Here is a 14,590-nt window from a genome sequence, read left to right as displayed (position 1 = left end):
TTTTGTGTTTTTTGCTTCCTCAGAGGTCCCTGCAAATAAGCAGCAGGGCCAGGGTCTGGTTGGGGGAGGAAACTAGGGTAATTAGGGATAGTAGCAAAAAGCAGAAAGAAAAGGTCCAAAAAGCGTGCCTATTCCTCCTCCCCCCCCCAAATGTAACACCAGTCCTCAAAGTTAATAAAGTTTTGCTTCTTAAAATATTTTAATAAATGGATAAATGTAATCAACACCAGTGTCTCATCATTTACCTTGGCATGGGGGGAGTTGGGCAGTAATGGAAATGGAGGGTGAGCTTGGGTAGTCATCCAAATTCTAAACAAGCCACATTGTGAGGGGATGGCAGGTGAGGAGGACATAGGGATGGCAGGTGAGGAGGACAGCAGCAGCACAAGGCAAGAATCTCCATCAGGATGATCGTAACACTAAAAGGGCTGCCACAAAAAGTTCTAAAACCTAGCTACAACTCAGGATAATCCTGTGGGGAAATACCTGCCACTGTAATTATTCTAGAGGCCAATTCTCCTCAGGATCCAGATTTCAATGAAATGAATTAGTTACCAGAGAGGTAAAATGAGGTAGAATAGTACAGCCCAGACTGTTAAATAGATGCATAAATGCAAAAAGCACCTTGAAAACTTTTGATAATACAATCTGCCCCCCTAAGACATACATCATGTAACTCCTCTCCCTTCCACAAAGGTTTTCAGTGAGGAGGAGTGTGTTTTGTTCAGATGACAAAATTCGTTAAGTCCAAGATCAAAAATGGTTCAATTTCTGTCCTAACAATGACCGGGGGTGGGCAGTTATTAGTCACATTTCATAGATAGGCCGTTGAGGCTTATGTAATAGACCAGATTCCACAAAATGCGACACCTGAGTGAGAACTCAGATCTAAATCTTTGACTTTCCAATATTAAAAACTGTCTCTTACTCAAAGACAAAAAAGTTGTGACTTTCAGGACCATATTTCAGTCTACCCACATAAAAACTACATTCTTGGGCTTTATGAGGGAAAAAGCCCTGTTGCTGAAGAACTACCACCAGAATGAGCCCTGTAATTCATGTTAAGAAGTTTAAGACTAATCCTGTAGGCTAGTGAATTACCATCAGAATTCAATTTGTCTCAGTTTTTAAAAAATTATTATACAATAAAATTGTTTTTCTTTTGGTGTATAATTCAGTGAATTTTAACACATGTAGACATTCGTGTCTACCACTATCAGGATATAGAACAGTTTCCACTGTCCCAATAAATCTCTTGTATGATTCTTGATTTAAAGACTTATTTCTGGGGTGCCTGGGTCACTCACTTGGTTAAGGCCTCGACTCTTGATTTTGACTCAGGTCAGTCATGATCTCACAGTTTGTGGGATCAAGCCCCATGTTGGGCTCTTTGCTGAGCATGGAGCCTGAATGGGATTCTCTCCCTTTCTCTCTCTGCCCCTCCCCCACTTATGCTCATCTCTCAAAATAAATAAACATTTAAAAAAGTGAACATCCTTGCCTTGTTCCCAGTTTTAGGGGGAACATATTCATAGTCTTTCACCATTAAATACATTACCTGTAGATTTTTGGAGACAATCTTTATCAGGCTGAGAGAGTTTCCATCTATTCTTTGTTGATCATTTTTATCACGGATGTTAAATTTTGTCAAATATCTTTTCCATATCAATTGATATGTGATTTTTCTTATTTTTCTTTTGTCTTTATCTTTTTAATGAATATAATTTATTGTCAGATTGGCTTACATACAACACCTAGAGCTAATCCCAACAAGTGCCCTCCTCAATTCCCATCACCCATTTTCCCCCCTTCCTCACCCCCCCATCCACCCTCAGTTTGTTCTCTGTATTTAAAAGTTTCTTGTGGTTTGCCTCCCTCCCTCTCTGTAATTAATTTTTACCCTTCCCTTTCCCCATGGCCTTCTGTTAAGTTTCTCAAGATCCACATATGAGTGAAAACATGACATCTGTCCTTCTCTGACTTATTTCACTCAGCATAATAACCTTCCAGTTCCATCCACATTGTTGCAAATGGCATGATGTCATTCTTTCTCACTGCCAAGTAGTATTCCATTGTATATATAAATCATATCTTCTTTATCCATTCATCCGTTGATGGACATTTAGGTTCTTTCCATAATTTGGCTACTGTTGAGAGCGCTGCTGTAAACATTGGGGTACATGTGCCCCTATTCATCAGCAGTCCTGTATCCCTTGGGTATCCTAGTAATGCTATTGCTGGGTCATAGGGTAGTTCTATTTTTAAATTTTTGAGGAATCTCCACACTGTTTTCCAGAGCAGCTTCACCAGTTTGCATTCCCACCAACAGTGCAACAGAGTTTCCATTTCTCCACATCCTCGCCATCATCTGTAGTTTCCCTATTTGTTCATTTTAACCACTCTTATTGTTTTGAGGAGGTATCTCAGAGGGACTTTGATTTGTATTTCCCTGATGATGAGTGACATTGAGCATCTTTTCATGTGTCTGTTGGCCATCTAAATGTCTTCTTTGGAGAAGTGTCTATTCATGTCTTCTGCCCATTTCTTCACTGGATTATTGGTTTTTTGGGTGTTGAGTTTGGTAAGTTCTTTATAGGTTTTGGATACCAGCCCTTTATCCAATATATCATTTGAAAATATATTTTCCCATTCCATCGGTTGCCTTTTAGTTTTGTTGATTGTTTCCTTTGCAGTGCAGAAGCTTTTTATCTTAATGAGGTCCCAATAGTTCGTTTTTGCTTTTAATTCCCTTGCCTTTGGAGATGTGTCAAGCAAGAAATTGCTGTGGCTAAGGTCAAAGTGGTTATTGCCTGCTTTCTCCTCTAGGGCTTGGTTTCCTGTCTCCCATTTAGGTCCTTCATCCATTTTGACTTTATTTTTGTGTATGCTGTAAGCAGGTGGTCTAGTTTCATTCTTCTGCATGTTGCTGTCCAGTTCTCCCAGCACCATTTGCTAAAAAGACTGTCTTTCTTCCATTGGATGCTCTTTCCTGCTTTGGCAAAGATTAGTTGGCCATACATTGGTGGGTTCAATTCTGGGTTCTCTATTCTATTCCATTGTCTCTGTGCCTGGTTTTGTGCCAATACCATACTGTCTTGATGATTACAGCTTTGTAGTAGAGGCTAAAGTCTGGGATTGTGATGCCTCCCACTTTGGTTTTCTTCTTCAATATTACTTTGGCTATTTGTGGTCTTTTGTGGTTCCATAAAAATTTTTAGATTGTATGGAAAAACATTCCATGCTCATGGAGTGGAAGAATAAATACTGTTAAAATGTCAATACTACCCAAAACAATCCACACATTCAATGCAATCCCAATCAAAATTGCACCAGCATTCTTCTGATTTTTCTTCTTTAAACCCTTAATATGGTTGATTACACTGTTTGATTTTCAAATATTAAAACAGCCTTATATTCCCAGAATGAACATCACTTGTTTGTGGTATATTATTTCTGGGTTGGATTTGTTAAAGATCTTTGAGTCTATGCTTATGAGGGATATTTGTCTGTAATTTTCATTTTTTATACTGCTTTTGGTTTTGGTATCAGGGTAGAGTTAGCCTCATAAAATGAGTTGAAAGTATTCCCTCTTCTATATTCTGTAAGAGATTGCGTAGAATGTATACGTTAATTCTTCTCTAAATGTTTGGTAGAATTTCCCAATGAAAACACTTGGTAATGGAGATTTCTTTCAGAGGTTTTTAACTATGAATTCAATTTCTACATTAGCTATAGAACTACTTAGATTATCTATTTTATCTTGGATGATATTGGTAGTTTGTGCTTTTCAGGAAATCGGTTCATTTCATCTAAGTTGTCAATTTATGTTCATAATAGTTGTTTTTAGTATTCCTTTAACAGCCTTTTAATGAAGGTAAGGTTTACAGTGATTTCCCCTATTTCATTCTTGATACTGGAAATTTGAATCTTCTCTCATTTTGCTTTATTTAGCCTAACTTATTCCTTTTACTGATCTTTTAAAAGAACCAGTTTTGGGGGTGCCTGGGTATCTCAGTAGGTTAAGCATCCAACTCTCGATTTCAGCTCAGGTCATGATTTCACGATTGTGAGATCAAGCCCTGTGTCAGTCTCTGTACAGAGCATGGAAACTGCTTGAGATTCTCTCCCTCTCTCTCTGCCCCTCCCCCAACTTCAAAATAAAAACAAACATTAAAAAATAAAAAATAAATAAATAAACAGTTTTGGGTTTCATTGATTTCCTCCATCTTTTTTAATTTTCAATTTCATTGATTGTTATTCTTTCTGTATGATTTAGTTTGTTATTTTTCTAGTTTAATATGAAAGTTTAAGTTATTGATGTCAGATCTTTCTTGTTTTATAATATGACCATTTAGTGTTATACATTTCCCTCAAGTCACTTTCTTACTGTATTCAACTAATTTTGATATATACTATATTTTAATTTTCATTGTGTAAAAACTATTTCTAATTACTCTCAGGACATCTCTTTGACTCATGAATTATTTAGAACTGTATTATTTAATTTCAAATCATTTGAAGACTTTACTATTATTTTTTTGTTACTGATTTCTAGTTTAATTTCACTGTGGTTAGATAACACACTTTGTATGATTTCCATTATTTTTAATTGCATAAGGCCTCTTTTCCAGATGCAAGAGACCAGAGAACTCCCATCAAAATCATCAAAAGCAGAACCATACAAAGACATATTAAAATTATATTTGCACAATATAGTGATTAAAAAAAATCTTGGGAAAGGAGGGTTAAGATGGCAGAAAGTAGTGTGACCCTAAGCTTACCTTTTCCCCTGAACAGCTAGATAGATAGCAGATCATTCTGAATACCCAGTAAATTGATCAGAGGTCTTAGAGAACAAACATGTCTGCATGTCTACATGCAGAAACAGAAAAAGTGACCTGTGGAAGGTAGGAACTGTGGAGAGTTGATTTGTGGGAGAAAAGAGCCATGGGCAGTGCGGTGGGGAGGGATCCTTGAATGTGGAGAGGTGAACTAAGAAGAAAAAAGAGTTAAAACACACACAGGGGACTGCACAAGAAAACCTTTTCCCAAAACCATTGACAAGGAAAAAGGAGAGGACTTCAAGAGTGCCAGGTTTTTTTTATAAACAGTGGAGTAGAGTCTGAAGTTTTGGAGGTCAGCACCTGGTGGTGCTCTGGTGAGGAGGTAAGGCAGAGCCCTGGGAGTGGACAGCTCAGTCTGAGGATCCCACAGATAACACAGGGAAAAGCAGTTCTCCTGCTTGAAGTGCATTTGGTAGAGGTGATAAGGCCTCTCTGGGGGCAAAAGACCCAACACATGCCATAGGGCTGCCCCTGTCACCAGTGTAGGAACAAAGACACCAGCAAACCCTGGTGCTGGTGGTGTGTTGTGATTTACCATAAACCCAAGTTGCTGCCACTGTGCAGTTCACCCAACTACTTTCTGGGACAAGCAGGTACCAGCTGCACTGCAGCAAGACCCTCCCCCAGAGGATCAGCACAGGTCCAAACTGTGGGGGTCTCTGAAGCATGGGGTTTTTAAATACAATTATGTCTGTGATAAAACCCAGGAAAGCAGCATGGCCTGGTAGGTGGAAAGCTCAGATACAGATAGGGTGAAGGCAGGGATCTGACAGGAGCCAGAGACACAGGAGGGATGAGTGACTGCACACCTGTGAGGGGGGAACTTCCTGCTCCAGAGACTAGAGAACAAGGTGAAGCCATTTTCACCCCTAGCCCACCAGTACTGATCAACCTCAGTGAGCTAAACAGTGTCACTAAATGAAGCCATTACACAAAGCCCTGTCCCACTCCAAGCACATCTCCACTAGGGCAAGTCATTCTAAGAATCAGAGCAGCACTGCCCTCCCCTAGAAGACTAACACAAACCCATTCTGTGCACTAAGTCTACCGCTCATAGAGTGTGGCAAGGCTTCAGCTCTAAGGGAAACAGGATCTAGCTTTCTTTGGGCTTTACTTGTTTGTTTTTGTTTCTTAGATACAGAAAGAGCAAATGTTTTATTTATTTTATTTTTTAATTAAACTTTTTAAATATTTTTGAGAGAGAGAGAGCAAGCATGCGAGTGGGGAAGGGCAGAGAGAGGGAGACACAGAATGCAAAGCAGGATCCAGGCTCTGAGCTGTCAGAACAGAGCCTAATGCAGGGTTCAAACTCATGGACCTGAGCCAAAGTCAGATAGTTAACTGAGCTACCCAGGTGCTACTATTTTTTTTATTTTTAATTTTTTTCTTTTTTTTCTATCATGCTTCTCTTAACAAGCAGACCAAAATACACCCTAGGATCTAGCTTCCTTTATTACATTTTTTAAATTTGTAAATTTTTATTTTTTTTGCCTCCAAAATGACAAGATGGAGGAATTCACCCAAAAAGAAAGAAAAGGAAGAAATGACAGTCATGGATTTAAACAATACAGATATAAATAAGATGTCTGAACTACAACTTTTGTCAAGTTTATTTATTTTGGGGGGGGGAAGAGAACCAGTGGGGGAGGGGCAGGGAGAGAGAGGCGGGGACAGAGGATCTGAAGCAGTCTCTGTGCTGACAGTAGAGAACCTGATGCAGGGCTCAAACTCACCAACCATGAGACCAAGACCTGAGCCTATATCAGACGCTTAACCAACTGAGCCACCCAGGTGCCCCTGAACTACAATTTAAAACAACAATTATAAAGATTCTATCAGGGCTAGAAAAAAGCATGGAATATTCTACAGAATCCCTTATGCAGAGATAAAAGAGCTAAAATCTAGTCACACTGAAATTAAAAATGTTATAACCGAGATGCAAACTCGAATGGATTCCATAATAGCAAGGATGGACAAATCAGCAGAATGAATTAGTGATACAGAAGCCAAAATTATGGAAAATAATGAAGCTGAAAAGAAGAGAGAAACAAAGGTAATGGATTATTAAGGTAGACTTAGGGAACTCAGCAAATTATTAAAGTAAAATAAAATTCTGGGGTGCTTCAGAGGATCAGTCAGTTGAGCATCTGATGTCAGCTCAGGTCATGATCTCATGTTTCATGAGTTTGTGCTCCACATAGAGCTCTGTGCTGACAGCTCAGTCTGGAGCCTGCTTCAGATTCTCTGTCTCCCTCTCTCTGCCCCTCTTCCCCACTTGTGTGTTCTCTCTCTCTCCCTCCCTCCCTCAAAAATAAAGCATTAAAAAAATTTAAGTACAAAATTCATATCATAGGAATCCCAGAAGATGAGGAGAGAGAAAAAGAAGAAAGTTTATTTGAGCAAATTATATCTGAAAACTTCCCTAACCTGGGGAAGGACACAGATATCAAATTCCAATAAACACAGAGAACTCCAATTAAATTTAACAAAAGCCAGCCATTGCCAAGGCATTTGTAGTCAAATTCACAAAACATACAGACAAGAAGGAAAGAATCATGAAAGCAGCAAGGGAAAAAGAATCCTTAACCTACAAGAGAAGACAGATCTGGTTATCAGCAGATCTGTCCACAGAAAGTTGGCAGGCCAGAAGGGAATGGCAGGATATATTCAATGTGCTGAATGGGAAAAATATGCAGCCAAAATATGCAGTCTTGCTTTATCCAGCAAGACTGTCATTTACAATAGAAGGAGAGATAAAGAGGTTTACAGACAAAAACAACAACAACAACAAAAAAAAAAACTAAAGGAGTTTGTGACCATTAAACCACCCCTGCAAGAAATATTAAGAGGGAACTTAATATTTGAGTGGGGAAAAAAAGACCAAAAGCAGCAAAGACTAGGAAGCAACAGAGAATATTACCAGAAACACCAACTTTACAGGTAACATAATGGCACTAAACTCATACCTTTAAATAACCACCCTGAATGTAAACGGACTGAATGCTCCACTCAAAAGACATAGCATATCCAAATGGATAAAAAACCAAGACTTATCTATGTGCTGCCCACAAGAAACTAATTTTACACCTAAAGACACCTGCATATGGAAAGTGAGGGCATGTAGAACCATCTATCATGCTAATGGATGTCAAGTGAAACCCAGAGTAGCCATATTCATGTGAGACAAACAGGATTTTAAAACAAAGACTGTTAAGTAGAGATGAAGAAGGGCATTATATCACAATGAAGAGGTCTATCTACCAAGAATATCTAACAATTATAAATATTTATGCACCCAACTTGAGCACCCAAATATATAAATCAATTATAACAAATATAAAAAACTCATTGATAATAAGGCAATAATAGTAGGGGACTGTAACACGCCACTTGCAGCAATGGACAGATCATCTAAGCAGAAAATCAACAAGGAAACAATGGCTTTGAATGACACACTGGACCGGATGGACTTAACAGATATAGTTAGAGCATTCCATCCTAAAGCAGCAGAATACACATTCTTTTCAAGTGCACATGGAACATTCTCCAGAATAGATCACATACTGGGTCACAAACCAGCCCTCAACAAGTACAAAAAAACTGAGATCATACCATGCATATTTTCAGACCACAGTGCTATTAATCTTGAAGTCAACTACAGTAAAAAAAAAAAAAAAAAAAAAAAAAAAAAAAAAACTGGAAACACCACAAATACTTGGAGGTTAAAGAACACCCTACTAAGGAAAGAATGGATCAACCAAGAAATTAAAGAATAAATAAAAAAATACATGGAAGTAAATTAAAATGAAAACATGATAGTACAAAACCTTTGGGATGCAGCAAAGGTCATCCTAAGAGGGAAGTAAATTACAATACAGGCCTACTTCAAGAAGCAAGAAAGATCTCAAGTATACAACCTAAACGTACACCTAAAGGAGCTCAAGAAGGAACAGCAAATAAAGCCTAAAGCTAGCAGAAGAAGGGAAATGATAAAGATTACAGCAGAAATAAATGATATAGAAACAAAAAAAAAAAAAAATCCCAATAGATCAGATCAACAAAACTAAGAGCTGGTTGTTCAAAAGAATTAACAAAATTGATAAACTCCTAACAAGAGTTATCAAAAAGAGAAAGGACCCAAATAAATAAAATCACAAATGAAAGAGGAAAGATCACAACCAACACCACAGAAATACAAACAATTATAAGATAAAATTATATGTCAACAAACTGGGTAATCTGGAAGAAATAAATTTCTAGAAACTTGCAAACTATCAAGACTGAAACAGAAAGAAATAGAAAATTTGAACAGACCCATAACCAGAAAAGAAATTGAAACAGTAATAAAAAATCTCCAAACAAACAAAAGTCCAGGGCCAGATGGCTTCCCAGGGGAATTCTACCAGACCTTTAAAGAAGAGTTAATACCTATTCTTCTCAAACTGTTCCAAAAAATAGAAATGGGAGGAAATCCCCCAAACTCTTTCTATGAGGCCAGCATTACCTTGATTCCAAGACCAAACAAAGGCCCGACTAAAAAGAATTATAGGCCAATATCCCTGATGAACATGAATGCAAAAATTCTCAAAAAGATACTAGCAAACTGAATCCAATGGTACATTAAAAGAATTATTCACCATAATCAAGTGAGATTTATTCCTGGGATGCAGGGCTGGTTCAATATTCACAAATCAATCAACGTGATACACCACATTAATAAAAGAAAGGATAAGATGTAGGAAATAGATGTAGGAAAAGAATTTAACAAAATATATGTAGGAAAAGCATCTGACAAAATACAGCATACTTTCCTGATAAAAAGCCCTCAACAAAGTAAGGATTAGTTGAACATACCTCAAGATCATAAAGGACATACACAAAAAACCCACAGCTAATATCATCCTCAATGGGGAAAAACTGAGAGCCTTTTCCTTACTGTCAGGAACAAGACAAGAATGTCCACTCTCACCATTACTATTTAACATAGGACTGGAAGTCTTAGCCTCAAGAATCAGAAAACAAAAAGAAATGAAAGGCATCCAAATTGGCCAGAAAGATGTCAAACTTTCACTATTTGCAGATGACATGATACTCTATATAGAAAACTGGAAAGGCTCCGCCAAAATTGCCAAAACTACAACATGAATTTAGCAAGGTTGCAGGATATAAAGTTAATGTCCAGAAATCTGTTGCATTTCTATAATGAAGCAGCAGAAAAAGAAATGAAGGAGTTGATCCCATTTGCAATTGCACCAAAAACAATTAGATACCTAGGAATAAACCTAACACCAAAGAGGTAAAAGATCTGTACTCTGAAAACTATAGAACACTTATGAAAGAAATTGAAGAGGACACAAAGGAATGGAGAAGCATTCCATGCTCATGAATTGGAAGAACAAACATTGTTAAAATGTCTATATTACCCAAAGCAATCTACACATTTAATGCATACCCATAAAATACCACCAGCATTTGTCACAGAACTAGAAGAAACAATCATAAAATTTGTATGCAACCATAAAAGACTCCAAATAACCAAAGCAGTCTTGAAAAAGAAAAACAAAACTGGAGGCATCACAGTTTCAGATGTCAAGATATACTATAAAGCTGTAGTCAAGACAGCATGGTACCAGCAGAAAAACAGACACATAGATTAAAGATACAGAATAGAAAACTCAGAAATGGACCCACTATTACATGGTCAACTAATCTTCAATAAAGCAGGAAAGAATATCCAGTAGAAAAAAGTCTCTTCAACAAATGGCGCTGGGAAAACTGGACAGCAATATTCAGAAGAATTAAACTGGACCACTTTCTGACTCCATACACAAAAATAAATTCAAAATGGATGAATGTGAGACAGAAAACCATCAAACTCCTAGAGAAGAACACAGGCAGCAACCTCTCTGACCGCAGCCATAGCAACTTCTTTCTAGACATGTTGCTGGAGATGAGGGAAACAAAAGCAAAAATGAACTGTTGGGACTTCCTCAAGATAAAAAATTTCTGCTCAGCAAAGGAAACAACAAAATTAAAAGGCAACCTATGGAATGAGAGAAGATACTTACAAATGACATATCTGATAAAGGGTTAGTATCCAAAATATATAAAGAACTTATAAAACTCAACATGCAAAAAATGATCCAGTTATAAAATGGGCCGAAGACATCCAGATGGCCAATAGACACATGAAGAAATACTCAACATCACTTATCATCAGGGAAATGCAAATCAAAACTATAATGAGATATCACCTCACTCCTGTCAGAATGGCTAAAATTAACAACTCTGGAAACAATAGGTGTTGGTGAGGATGTGGTGAAAAAAAGGAACCCTCTTGCACTGTTGATTGAAATGCAAACAGGTGCAGCCACTCTGGAAAACAGTATGGAGTTTCCTCAAAAAGTTAAAAATATTTTCCCCTTCCCTTCCCCCATTGTCTTCTGTTAAGTTTCTCAACTTTCTTTTTTATTTTATTTTATTTTTTTAATATGAAATTTATTGTCAGAGAGGGAGGGAGACAAACCATAAGAAACTCTTAAATACAGAGAACAAACTGTGTGGATGGAGAGGTGGGGGAGAGGGGAAAGTGGGTGATGGGCATTTAGGAGGGCGCTTGTTGGGATGTGCACTGGGTGTTGTATATAAGTGATGAACCATGGGAATATACCCTCAAAACCAAGAGCACACTGTACACACTGTATGTTAGCCAATCTGACAATAAATTATATTATAAATTTTAAAAAGTTAAAAATAGAACTACTCTATGATCCAGCAATTACACTCCTAGGTATTTATCCAAAGCGTACAAAAATACTAATTCAAAGGGATACATGCACACTGATGTTCACCAGCAGCAATATCTACAATAGCCAAATTATGGAAACAGCCCAACTGTCCAGCAACTGATGAATGGATAAAGAAGATATGAGATATAGATAGATGATATATAGATATATATCTCATACACACAAGAATATTACTCATCGATAAAAGAATGAAATGTTACCATTTGCAATGACATGGATGGAGATAGAATATTATGCTAAGTAAAATAGATCAGTCAGGAAAGACAAATATCATATGAGTTCACACCTATGTGGAATTTAAGAAACAAAAGAAACAAGCAAAGGGGAAAAAAAGAGAGAGGCGAACCAAAAACAGCTTCTTAACTATAGAGAACTGGTGGTTACCAGAAGGAAGGTGCATGGGTAGATGGGTTAAATAGGTGATGGGGATTAAGCAGCACACTTGTGATGAGCACCAGGGGATGTATGGAATTGTTGAATCACTATATTGTACACCTGAAACTACTATTACACTGTATGTTGATCAACTGGAATTTAAATAAAAACTTGGGGAGAAAGGCTTCTTTTATGACCTACTAAATTGTCTTGGTGAATGTCCCACATGCACTTGAGAAGAATGTGTATTCCTGCTGTCATTGGGTGTAGTATTCTATAAATGTCAGTTGGAGTCAGTCAGTTGGTGGTGCTGTTCAAATATCCTTTCTGGGGCACTTGGGTGACTCAGTTAAGTGTCAGACTTCAGCTCAGGTCATGATCTCACCGTCCGCGTGTTTGAGCCCTATGTCAGGTTCTGTGCTGACAACTCATAGCCTGGAACCTGCTTCAGATTCTGTCTCACTCTCTCTCTGCCCCTCCCCCAACTCACGCTCTGTGTCTCTCAAAAATAAAACATTAAAAAAATTTAACCTATAAAAAATCCTTTTTGATTTTGTCTGCTACTTTCCATCAATTACTGAAACTATAATTATAGATTTGTTTCTTCTTTCAACTATGTCAAGTTTTGCCTCTTGTATTTTAAACTTGTTATTAAGAGTAAACATAATTTGGGTCATTATGTCTTCTTGGTCAATTGACATTTTTATCAATATATAATATCCCTCTTCATCCTTGGCAATTTCTTTGTTCTGAAGTCACCTTTGATGTTAACAAAACACTCTAACTTTATTTTGATTAGTTTTTTGAATGCCATCTGTTTTCATCCTTTTGCTTTTAACCTATCCATGTAATTAACTATTTTTGAAGTGAGTTTCTGTAGGTACCATATGGTTGGGTCTTGTTTTTTAATCCATTCTGACAATCTATTAATTGATGTGTTTACCATTTAATATAATTATTGATATGACTGGATTAAGATTTGCCATTTTACCTTTTGTTTTGTTTGGTCTCTCTGATTTTTAATCCTGTTTCCCTTTTCATGCCTTCTTTTAGATTATTTGAATATTTTTTGTATCTCATTTTAATATATTTATTGTAACTTTAACATCTCTTTTTATAAATTTTAGTAGTTGCTCTAAGGATTACAAAATACAAACCTTTCACAGTTTACTTAGAATCAATATTTTACCACTTCAATTACAATGTAAAATCCTTATCAGCATATTGGGTCCTTTACCGTCTCCACTTTATACTGTCATTGTCTTACATACTACATCTACATACACTGAATATCCTATCAGAAAATGTTGATAAGTTTTACTTTCAATCAAAACTCAAGAGAAAAAAAATAGTTGATTACATTTACCTAGGTATTTACTACTTCTGTTGCTCCTCAATTCCCAATGTTCCAATTTCCCTTTTGGTATCATTTCATTTCTGTATGAAGAAATTCCTTTAACAATTCTTTTTCACCAGGTCTGTTTATTACAAATTTTCTTAAGTTTTTCTTCATCTGAAATTTGTTTTAAATTTAATATTCATTCCTAAAAAATATTTTTCCTGGATGTTGAATTCTGGGATGACAAATTTTTCAATACTTGAAATATTTTGTGTTGCTTCCTTCTGATCTAGAGTTTCTGATGAGAAATCTGCAGCCATTCAAATCACCATTCCCTTATACATAAACCATCATTTCTCTCTTGATGTTTTCAAGATTTTTCTGTCTTTATTTTTCAGCAAGTTAATTATGATGTATCTATCTATGAATTTCTTTTAGTTTATCCTGGTTGTAATTTACTCATTTTCTTGAATCTATAAATTGGTGTCTTTCACCAAAGTTGGCAATTTTTCAGACACTATTTCTTCAAAGATTTTTTTCAGCACTTCTTTCTGTCTTTCTGGGACTCCAGTGCTACAACTGATACATTTTTTATTAAACAGTCCCATATGTCCTTGAGACTACTCTTTTTTCACTCTGTTGTTTATATTGCATAATTTTTATCTACCTTCAAGTTTACTCTTTCCTCTGACATCTCATTTTTTAATTTTTTTTATTTTTATTTACATACAAATTAGTTAGCATATACTGCAACAATGATTTCAGGAGTAGATTCCTTAGTGCCCCTTACTCATTTATCCCATCCCCCCTCCCACAACCCCTCCTGTAACCCTCAGTTTGCTCTCCATATTTATGAGTCTCTTGTTTTGTCCCCCTCCCTGTTTTTATATTATTTTTGTTTCCCTTCCCTTATGTTCATCTCTTAAAGCCCTCATATGAGTGAAGTCATATGATTTTGTCTTTCTCTGACTAATTTCACTTAGCATAATACCCTCCAGTTCCATCCACATAGTTGCAAATGGCAAGATTTCATTCTTTTTGATTGCCGAGTAATACTCCATTGTGTGTGTGTGTGTGTGTGTGTGTGTATATATATGCCACATCTTCTTTATCCATTCATCCATTGAGGAACATTTGGGCTCTTTCCATACTTCGGCTATTGTTGATAGTGCTGCTATAAACATGGGGGTGCATGTGTCCCTTCAAAACAGCACACCTGTATC

Source organism: Panthera tigris, chromosome X (assembly GCF_018350195.1).
Source record: "Panthera tigris isolate Pti1 chromosome X, P.tigris_Pti1_mat1.1, whole genome shotgun sequence".
Lineage (NCBI taxonomy): Eukaryota > Metazoa > Chordata > Mammalia > Carnivora > Felidae > Panthera > Panthera tigris.
Note: the sequence above shows the minus strand (reverse complement) of the source record.